We start from the raw sequence: 11,279 nt of genomic DNA, 5'->3' as shown, positions 1-11,279 counted from the left end.
TGGGCCCCACCGGGGTGACCTGGACCCTGGATTAGTGATATTTCTGGGTAAGCGCTGCATCAGTATCGGTTGAAGAACAGGAGCTCATGGTCCCAGGGCCTTTGCGTTCAATCAATCAATTCATTAATTTATACGGCACAGCTAATCACCCTTGGGGGGGTATGCAGGTGCTGGGGTGTCGAGTGGCTCAGTCAAACAGCCAGGTTTTCAATGCTCCCCAGAATTCCAGGAGAGGAGGAGGAGGTCCATAGCTGCAGAGGGGAGGGGTCTTTCCAAGTCTTGGCCACGAGGTAGGAGAAGGAGCGTCCTCCACTCTTCCACCCTGCTCCTCTCTCTCTCCCTTGTTGTTTTGAATGTTTAACTTTTGTTTTTATTTTCAGGCACTGCTGAGACCCAGAGATCAAGGGGAGAAACTGAGAATAATTCTTGTGTGAAGAGAGAAGCTGGAAAGGGCCCAGAAACCAACTTCTAAGTGGAGAGGGCGCAATGGCAGCAAAATATCCCTCTGTGTATTGCGGAGCTGAAAGGGCCACCGGGCTTGCTGGAATGGAAGGGATAGCTTTGACTTATGTGATGGCCATGATGAGAAACAGAGTGCAAAGGAACTGCGTGCAAGTCTTGTATGCAAAAGAGCAAGAGAATCTGAGAAACCTCGTGGCAGAAACAGCCAAAGAAAGAGACAGGCTGGAGACCGAAGTAAGATGTATGAAGGAAAAGAAAAACAAGAAGAAAGGTGGAATAACAAAGAAGGAGAGGGAGGAGATTGAAGAATACTTACAAAAGCAGATGAAAACAATCGAAGAGTGCCATGAAGAGAACCTGAAGAATGGCGTCCGGTCAACAGAGCGAGAGATCCTCGAAGGCCTGGGCGTCGCCGCGTCGTGCGCTATGGGAGCGTCTACCGGAGGAATGTGCGGGGTCAAACTGGGGGTCCCAGGGGTGATAGTGGGAGCAACGCTGGGAGCAGCAGTGGGAACCTTAATGGCCATCACCTCTATCAAGATGTAAAGAGAGAAAAGACAGTCCACGGCCTCCATCGATGGGTTATTGATGGGCAGCAGTGAGTAGCTGGGGGTGTTTCACTCAGGGGTCAGAATGATACAAGACCAAAGCTCACTTCTCTATCATCTCCCTCTCTCTCTTTCTCTCTCTCTTTCTCTCTTTCCCTCTCTCTCTCTTCTCTCTCTCTTTGTCCCTCTATCCCTGTCTCTCTATTTTCTTCTCTCTCTCTCCCCCTCCCTCCCTCTCTATCTCTCTCGCTCTCTCCTTTCTCTGTCTCTTGTTGTGTCTCGCTCCTCTCTCTTTCTCCCTCTATCCCTGTCTCTCTCTCTTCTTCTCTCTCTCTCCATCCCTCCCTCTCTCTCTCAATCTCTCTCCCTCTCAATCTCTCTCTCCTCTCTTCTCTCTCTCTTTCTCCCTCTTCTCTCTGTCCCTCTCTCTCTCTCTCTCTCTCTTTCTCCCCCTCTCTATCTCCCCCTTCCCCCATCTCTCTCCCCCTCCCTCTCTCTTCCTCTCTCTCCCTTTCTATCCCTCCCTGTCTCTTTCTCTCCCTGTCTCTTTTTCTTTTCTCTCTCTCCCTCTCTCTCTCTCTTCCTCTCTCTCTCCCGATCACTCAGAGAGCTTGAAGTACATTAAAAACAGTATGCAATACAATGAGGGTCAGCTCCAGTGGCCTTTCACCTTGAAGTAACTACATTTAAAATAAAAAGTAGTAAACAAAACATAAATACAACTTGAGCTAATTGATGGAAAATGCCTCTTGTTCACAAAGCGAATTTGCTTAATGTGTAAAAAGGTTCACCGGAACAATGATGTCACAGGATGTAGAAACCATTGCGTTTTCAAGGGACATCGCAACTTTTTGTCCTTAATATGGATAACCATTGAATAAAATATTCCCAGGGTATACCCATAGGCATTTGTACTTGAACCGGATCCCTGCATTTGTCCAGAATATCTTTACGTACCAACTCCCACATCTGGCTGAACCCATCCAGGTGGCACTGACCCACTTGGGTGAGGGGACACCCCTACTGGGTGAGTGAGGTCTCTTCCCTCAATATTTTAATAACCTCATAGAATAGGTATTGATGGAGCGAGGTACAGAAGATTTTGTGTGTACCCCATTCAGATCAATCGCCCCCCCATAACAAAGTAATATATTAATTTTGATTGTTGTGTATTAATAAAAACACACACATTACATGTGGGAAATGCTTTGCACTAACAGGTATGATTAACATATTAATTAATGATGTAGAACGCATGTTTAATCTATTTTGTGCATTTAAGTGGTGTAATAGTGCATGTCTATGTTGTAGTGTACATTGTGCATTGCATGCTGCTTTTCTGCTTCATTTTCTAATGGCTTGCAGTGTGATGCTTTTCTGCTAGGTAACCGTTTTAAAGGATAAATATTACCACTGGTGGGTGGGGGGACAGAAAGCACTTACATTCTGTGTATTTACATTTTCTTTTTGTGTTTATCGTAGCTGGTTGCCAGTCCAAAATGGCTTCGCTTTTCCCGGTTGTGCGCAGTAGAAAAAGCTTACATCATCTGGCTGAGAGAAACTTGTGCATGCTCTGTGCTTCCCTGAAAACTTTGCAACTTCAGCTATGTTTGAGGCCATTTGGTATGCATGTCGGTGAGTGGCTGAGAGCCGAAATGATAAACACGAGAACAGGTGAATGCCTGCCAAGGAGTAAAGTCAAATGCCTTCCTAAAATGACTATGTGGAAACAGCTGAATCACTGCCAAGAAATGTCTGCTGATGAACTGGGACAGTCAAACTTGTATCTATCAGTTTGTCCAACAAGGTTATTCATGGACATCCTGGAAGTTGAGAAATGCATGAACAGTCGAATTTGTAACTGTCAGCTTTTTAATCAGGAGGCTATTCACGGACATCCTGAAAGTTAAAACATACATTGTCAATTGACGGACATCCTGAGAGATAAGAACTGCAATGTCATGACCAATCAGAGAAAGGGAAACGGCAAGAGTTGAAACATTTGAGGGTTGAGAGCTAGAAAATACAGTATAAATATCAGACCAAAATTGGGGTTTAGGGTCAGAGAAGCTGATTGCACTGCAGCTGTTTGCAGAGATGCTGGGAACCTGAAACTATGCCAGAATGCTCACTGATAACCCCCTGTAGGTTGGAGATCGTTGCGGGACACTAGACTGGGTAAGAGTGACGCCGAGGAGGCCAGGGTTAGTTAAGTAAGTTTGGGTTTAGTGCTGGGTCGGAAGGTTTTGCTGTAGAAATCTTTAGAATTAAATGAATGTTGTTAACTATGGTTCTCTAATCTTTTCATGAAGAAATCTCTATCAGTTACATGACCAATGATTGATTGATTTTTTCTATTTAGAGAATAATGGAATTAATGTGAACCTGCATTTTCTTTTCATGACTTCTATTAACAGTTTCTTGATTTATTTCCTGAATATATGGCAATGCTCAGTGAGAATTAAAAATGACAGAATAAATGATCATTTTCTTTTATGCCAATTAATTATATAAAATCTTTTAAATGATTTCAGGTGTTCTTGATTCTTTCTGCAACAATTAATTATGCAAATCAATGTATTGTTGTAGTGAGGTTAAGCTGGTCTTGACAATCACCATCAACTTGCTCAACTAATTGGTCCATCGACCTAATTGGCGGGGTACATTGATGCATAGATTAGTTAGTAACATTATTGATGAACACAAATGTTGGTGTTAAAATCTGTGCTTAAAGGTATCCTTTCACAGGAGAGAATTCACTCAACCCATTATAAATATATTTGCAAGTGTCTGGGGTAAAAGTGTGTGTGACGAGGTGTGTTGTACTTCGGTGTTATGGGCCCCACCGGGGTGACCTGGACCCTGGATTAGTGATATTTCTGGGTAAGCGCTGCATCAGTATCGGTTGAAGAACAGGAGCTCATGGTCCCAGGGCCTTTGCGTTCAATCAATCAATTCATTAATTTATACGGCACAGCTAATCACCCTTGGGGGGGTATGCAGGTGCTGGGGTGTCGAGTGGCTCAGTCAAACAGCCAGGTTTTCAATGCTCCCCAGAATTCCAGGAGAGGAGGAGGAGGTCCGTAGCTGCAGGGGGGAGGGGTCTTTCCAAGTCTTGGCCACGAGGTAGGAGAAGGAGCGTCCTCCACTTCCACTGCGGTGGACGAGGAGGGTGCAGGTGAGGGAGAGGGACGTGGAGCAGAGCTGTCTGAAGGATGGTGGAAGCTCAGGCAGTGGTTGATGTAAGTGGGTCCTTGGTTGTGTAGAGCTTTGCATACGTGGGTCAACAGTTTGAACTGCCATCTGTCTTCACCCTACTTCTCATCCACCAGTCCTCCTGTTCCTGCTCCCCTGGGTTATTTAGTCCCCTGGTTTGCCTGTTATTACTCATTCTGCTCCTGGTCTTGCTGGTCCATGTAGTCCTGGTCTTAGTTCTGGTACTTTCTGTCTGGTCTTGATGTATCTTCCTTCTGGTGACGGTCCTACTGGCCTTGGTTTCCCTTGCCCTCCCCGTCCTCTGGTTTGCTTGTTCTTAATTTCTCTGCTCCTGATCTTCTTGGTCCATATAGTCCTGGTCTTACTTCAGGTACTTTTCTGTCAGGTCTTGATGTATCTTCCTTCTGGTGATGCTCCCACTGTCCTTGGTTTCCCTAGCCATCCCACTCCCACGGTCTTCCTCCCTCATCCTTGTCCTCTTCATTTGCCTGTTCGTGTCCATCTGACCACGGTCCCCTGTATCATGGGCCTTCCAGTAAAGGTCTACCTGGGACCTCATCTCTCTGGCACTGGTCCTCGTAGTTCCCATGTTGCATGGCACCCTGGTTCATGTAGTCCTTGTAACCCTGGCTCAGGACCCCTGTGAGTCTGACCCTCATTGACGTTCTGATCTCAGTCCCACTGGGCCTGGACTTTCTGGTCTGTTATGTCCATCCAGGTCATTCTGTTCCAGGGGCTCCTGGTCCTGATAGCCGTAGCCCTTTCCAGCTGTGTCTCCCAATCCGGGGGCCATTCCCTTCTGGCCTGTTGTCGTGCTTGATCTGATCTCTGTGGTTTTGGCTCTTCCGTGTCCGATCCTTCTTTACATTGTCTCCTGGCACTAGTCCTCTCGGTCCTTCTTCGGACCTCTGCACTGGAAGACAAACTCCTCAGGTAATGATGAACTGCATCGTGTCCTGCCTCGGTATCATTCACTAGAAAAATCCACACCGCGGCCATTGGTCAAAGTGGGCGGGATCTGAGGGGCACAATGTGCCCACACTTCTTTAATTTAACAAAAACAGTTCTACTTTTTGTGAAAAGGCAACCGTCCCGGGGTGGTTAACTGAGAAAATTCAAATGCTTGAGCTGAAGTGTTAGGGAGGAGTCTCCTGGTCTGTGAAAATGACAGAGGGACAGACAACTCAACAAGCCATCTTGCCAGGATGCCTGCTTACCTGAAAGACATATCAAGGAGCACAACTGGTCAATCTGCAAATGCATAGAGCGCTTGGAAGCCGGTATTGACTTTAGTTGATGCAGGCACTTGAAGCTCCCTGATGACACAGATTTAATCATTTTGAGTGTTATTACAAGGGAGTTACCAGATGGAGCATGTGCTTTTAAAATGACAGTTATAAAAAGAAATCCACCACGTACTGTCTGGGTATTACTAAAATCTATATTTTGAAAAGCACAGTTTTATCTTAAACATTTTGTAGCAGCCCATCTTATACTGTGTGTAATGCTAATCAAAAATAATGACTTATTTTCACAGTGCTTTCTGTCACGGACTGGAACCTCATAGCACTAAAGAGACACACATCAGTTTTCTCTACTGCACCAACCAAGTTGGTTAGACTCTCTAGTTACAGACACAGACCTCTGCAGCGCATTAACTAACAGAGGTTTTATAATGTGCGTAAATGCATTTCCAACTGATTAACTTAACTTGCATTTATTTTTTATTTAAGCTGTGTGTTATTTTATATAATATACATGACTCTCATAGAGAGCCTCTATCGTTTATTTTAGTTTCTGAAAGTCATAACTCCTTGCTATGACATCAAAACAGTTGATAACAAAACTGGTTACCCACTGTTGTGTTGTCATATAGGCCTCGCGGCCAGTAGACAGGGCTCTCAGAGCCGGTCAGCACAGCGCTGCTTGTCTGCTTCGACTGAGAGCAGAAAGCATAGCTGCAGGAGGGGAAAGGGAGGCAGGAAATGTAGTGGGCTTTGGTTAAGGATAGCAGGTAAGATATTTATTTTTCACATTTGCGTCAGTGAGGAGACGGTATGTTTTGTATACCTCACCCATTATCTTCTGCCCCGGTGCAGTAGTTGAAGTCAGGGCAAATGATTTTGGGGGGCCATACATATCATAAAATTATAGATGGGTAAAAGGTGAATTATGGGGATGTTTTTCACATTGGAGTTCGCTCTCATTGTCTATTTGATGTCACTAAGAACCCCTCAGTGAAAAACACTCCCAAAATTCACTGTTACCTATCTATAATTCATCTGTAATTAACTCTGAAGGTGAAAGGCCATGAAACTTACAGACTATTTTGTTTTCTAGCCATGACTCTGACCCCGACCCCATTAAGTGTAGGATCACAGTTCCCATACTCCATTCTGCGCAGAGACCTGAACTTTCACCTTGAGAACAACAACGACAGCAACTCCACCACCCTGATCGACAACCTCGCCAACCTCGGACTGAGACAACTTGTCACAAAACCCACCCACTCTGCCGGCCGCACGCTTGACCCCGTCTTCTCCTCAAGCCCGTACGTCTCCGTCAGCCACACCACCGTACTCCTCTAGACCGTCCACCGCTGCATCCACTTCACCTTCCAAAAACCCACCTACACACCACCGCACCCAACAGATCCCCTGCCGCCGCCGGTGCAAAATCACTGAAGACCAACTACATGCAAACCTTGCTCTCAGCCCACCCACCGAACCCTCCAACACCGACGTCGCTGCCAACAACCTCAGACGCTGGATCGAGGACTGCGCCAACACCCTCGCCCCGCTGAAGAAACCCCCCCACAGAGACCCCAGTAAGAGGGCCAGCTGGTTCACCCCAGAACTCCTAGATTCCAAGCAAGCCTGCCTAGAGAAGAAATGGCACAGTGAACAAACTCCGGACAGCCACGCAGCACACATGGACGCCATCCGCAACTACCACCACCTCATATGGCTGCTAAGAAGACCTCCTTCAAAGACCGCCTCGACAACAACGCACACAACAGCAAGGTGCTCTTCAACATTGTGTAGGAACTCTCCAACCCCAGTTCCAACACCAACAACATCCCGCCATCGCAAACCCTGTGCGACTCCCTCGCCACCTTCTTCCACCGCAAGATAGCAGACATCCACGACAACTTCAACATCCAGACAGCCCCAACAGACAGCAGCAACACAACAGAATCTCACCATCTTCCACGTCTCTTTTCTAGCCTGGACCAGCGTGAGCGTCGATGACACCATAAAGACCATGAGCACAATCCACTCCGGCTCTCCGTCAGACCCATTCCCGCACCACGTCTTCAACAAAGCAAGCAGCTCCATCGCACCCCACCTACGCAACATCATCAATCTCTCCCTTGAGACCGCGACCTTTCCAGAGAGCTGGAAACACCCCGAGATCAACGCCCTACTCAAAAAACCCAAGGCAGACCCAAGAGACCTACAGAACCTCCGACCCATCTCTCTGCTCCCCTTCCCGGCCAAGGTCATCGACAAAATCATTAACAAACTGGAAAAAAATTGATTAATTGAGCCCATGTAGGGTGAAGAAATGTTATCACCTTTTGTGGTGGCCCGTAAGTCTATTGGTCATATAAGATTATGTGTTGATCTGAGAGACCATAGCAAAACATATTTTTGTGGCAAAATATCCACTTCCCAGGATTGACAAACATTTAGCTCAAACCAGGCAAGTTAAATGGTTCTCTACAATTGATCTTTGTCCTAGTATCCTAAGCAGCAGTATTTCAGCATTTAATGCACATGTTATTCAGAGATACATACAGAAGGGGTGACATATTTTCAGGATGACATACTGGTGATGGGCAGAGACAGACACGCGCATTATTACAGACTGAAATTTGTTTTAGGCAGATTAGGCACTGAAGGACTTACTGCTTAATTGAAGAAGTGCAAGTTTGCCTTAAGGTCAAAACCATACCTGTGGTATGAAGTAGGCATAGAGGATAGTTCTTCAAAAGAAAGACATTAGTTTAGTTTAGTTTATGATCAAGGCATTTGCACCTGTGTCTAAGAATGAAGTCAGGTCACTCCTTTGTCTGGCAAAAGTTTACTGTAAATTTGTGAAGAATTTCAGCATGAAAACATATGGGTTGAGGCAAATGTTGAACGAAAGGCAAGAATTCAAATGGAGTGCAGAACTACTTAGAGATTTATTTTGAAACCATTAAACATATTTGTACAGCAGTTCCATTGAAAGGTTGTGAATTTGGTGCTATCAGTTTTATGACAACTGATGCCAGTGGCAAGGGTCTTTGGCGCTGTGCTAACACATTTCTGAAGCTGGGGCAAAGTGTACAGTAACATATTCTCACTCCTTGTCTCTGGCAGGAGACAAATTCTCAGAAATCAAGAAGGAGATGCTGGCAGCAGTATGGGCCATGGAAAAATACAAACAAAATATTTGTGGGTTTCCAGGTTTACATTATGCATAAATCATAAACCACTTGTGAATGTTTTAAGATTGGATGCAGTGATAAATGCTACACCTCGAATTGAGAGGATGATGCTCAGATTGTTAGATTTCATGTATGATGTGGAATATCTACCTGGTAGCAAGAGTAATGTACCTGATTATTTGTGTTGTTCCCCATTATCTTTGACTGCGCATGTCAATAGTGACTGGGATGAATACAGTGTGGCAATATTCAATTAGAGCAATCTGTACATTTTTAATGAAGAGTGGAGATCTGGTAATGAGGAGTATAACATTTTGAAAGTGGTAAAACAATTCATCACGAAAGGTTGGGCAGATAAGAATAAATTATATGAAAAGTGAGAGAAGATGTGTGAAATAAAGCATGAGCTGTCACGGTTGTATGATGAAATAACAAAATCCCAAACCCCGCATGCCTAAGCAACACAATCTAAATAACGACCGCGTCTTAACTATGTATTGCTTTACCACGCATGCCTTTACCACAAATTTTCATGGTAAAGGGGTATGCATGGCTATGGTCGCTACTCCCCTCCACACCACCCTAAGGTACAAACTCCCCCTGCCCCCCTCCAGCCCTGAAGTGCAAATACCCCTACACTCTCCTAATCCCTACGCTGTGCCCTACGGCTGCCCTAATGACTAAAACCCTGTCCCTTAACCTGACCCTGGCCATCCCCGACCCAGTCGTAATAGCTGCCCATCCTCCCCTAAACCCTAAAAATGACCCGACTACCCATTCCCCTCCCCTGCCCGAATGCCTAATACCCTAACCCTTAATTAAAAAACTACCCCAACACTCCCCCTGCCATAAAAACTACTATGACCCCCAGCCCTGAAAACTCCCTCTGACCCCTCAGCCCTGAAAACTTACCCCACCCCAGCTGTGAAAACAAGCCACACTTCAGCCCTGGAAACATGCCCCACCCCCAGCCTTGAAAACTACCTCCAACCCCCCAGCCCTGAAAACTAACCCCAAATCCCCAGACTAGATAACTACCCCATACCACTCCGACAGCCCATAACACAACCCCCGACCATCCCCCAGTCCAGAAACTACCCTGATCCCACCCACCCACAAAACTACCCCGACTAACCCCAAGCCCACCAAATGACCCCAAACCACCCCAGCCCACAAAACTATCCCGATCCACCCCTCAGCTCCCCTTAAAACAACCCCAACCCTGCAGCCCAAAAACTACCCAACCCACCCCACTGCCCCACTTACCTCACCGTGGATCTCTCCCTGCTTCCTGCTTCTATCTATCCAAAGCTAGACTGCCCTGACCCACACCCCAGCCCACAAACCGACCCCTGACTCACCCCAATTCACAAAACATTCCTGACCACCCCGCCCACAAATCATTCCCGACTCACCACCCAGCCCACAAAATAAACACCAACCTCTCAGCCCACAAAAGTACCCCGACTCACCCCCTGCCCCACTTAAAACAACCCCAAAACAAAACAACTCTGACCCCCATAGTTTAGATCGTTGTGTACCGACTGTAAGCCGCTGTCCCTGAGTGATACAGGGTTCATACTTAGAGGGGATAAAATTGTACCTCCAAAAGACCTAAGAAAGAAAATTCTAGAAATAAATCATGAGGGATATATAGGAATAGTAAAATTGAAGAGGAGAGTGACGTCCTCATATTGTTGTCCAGGCATTGATGTTGATACGCAGAAGTTTGGCAAGGCACAATCAGTTTTCAGACCCCACCTCCCTAGAGATAAGAAATGCCCGGAAAACCCATGGAAGATTTGAGTGTTAATATCTTAGGACATACTTTAGATGGATGGGGTACTTAAACATGTGATTGTCCTCATGGACCCTTACTCTAAATGGCCAGAGTATGAAGTGTGACAATGTAGATGGCAATGCTGTAGTATCCTTCCTAGAGAAGGTATTTTTGAGAGAAGGAATCCTTAAATCTGTGTTAAGTGATAATGGCTACAGTTTTTATCCAGTAATGGAATCAATGGAAAGCGTACACCAGTTCATCATCCAGCTGGCAATGGAGCCACTGAATGGTTTAATAGAGTGATAATGGGTAGTGTGCAAGCTTCCATCAATGGGGATCGAAACTGGGAGAAGGAATTGAGAAGCACAGTATGGGCCCACAGAAGCATACCAACCTTGACTGGTTCAAGTCCCTTCAGGATTCTACGGGGTAGGGAACCCTTTACTAAGGACAACATTCCCTGGGTGGACATGAAATTGTGTAGTAAATGGTTCAATTCTGTGGTTAAAAGAAATTTGCTAAAAGCACAAGGGTCTACAAAGAATACAAAGAATATTTTAACAGGAAACATGGATTAAAAGAGGTCTATTTGGTGCCGGGTGTCTAGGTGAGAGTAGAGTTGGGATCCAAAACTAAGACAGGTTGCAGTGAATGTTCAGGACCTCTTCTAATGAAGAAGGTTTATTCAGAATCAGCATAGTTAAGTTGTAAAAAGATTTGGCATTTCAATAGGATGTCAAGATGTAACAAAGTATTGAATTTGGAACATAACAGAGGAAACCAGGGAAGTGTACCACAGTGTAAGCGGTTGTTGGATGATGATGTTGACGCTTCA

This window comes from Lissotriton helveticus, chromosome 1_2 (genome assembly GCF_964261635.1).
Source record: "Lissotriton helveticus chromosome 1_2, aLisHel1.1, whole genome shotgun sequence".
Taxonomy (NCBI): Eukaryota; Metazoa; Chordata; class Amphibia; order Caudata; family Salamandridae; genus Lissotriton; species Lissotriton helveticus.
The sequence above is the reverse complement of the archived record's forward strand: the minus strand, read 5'-3'. Positions refer to the sequence as shown.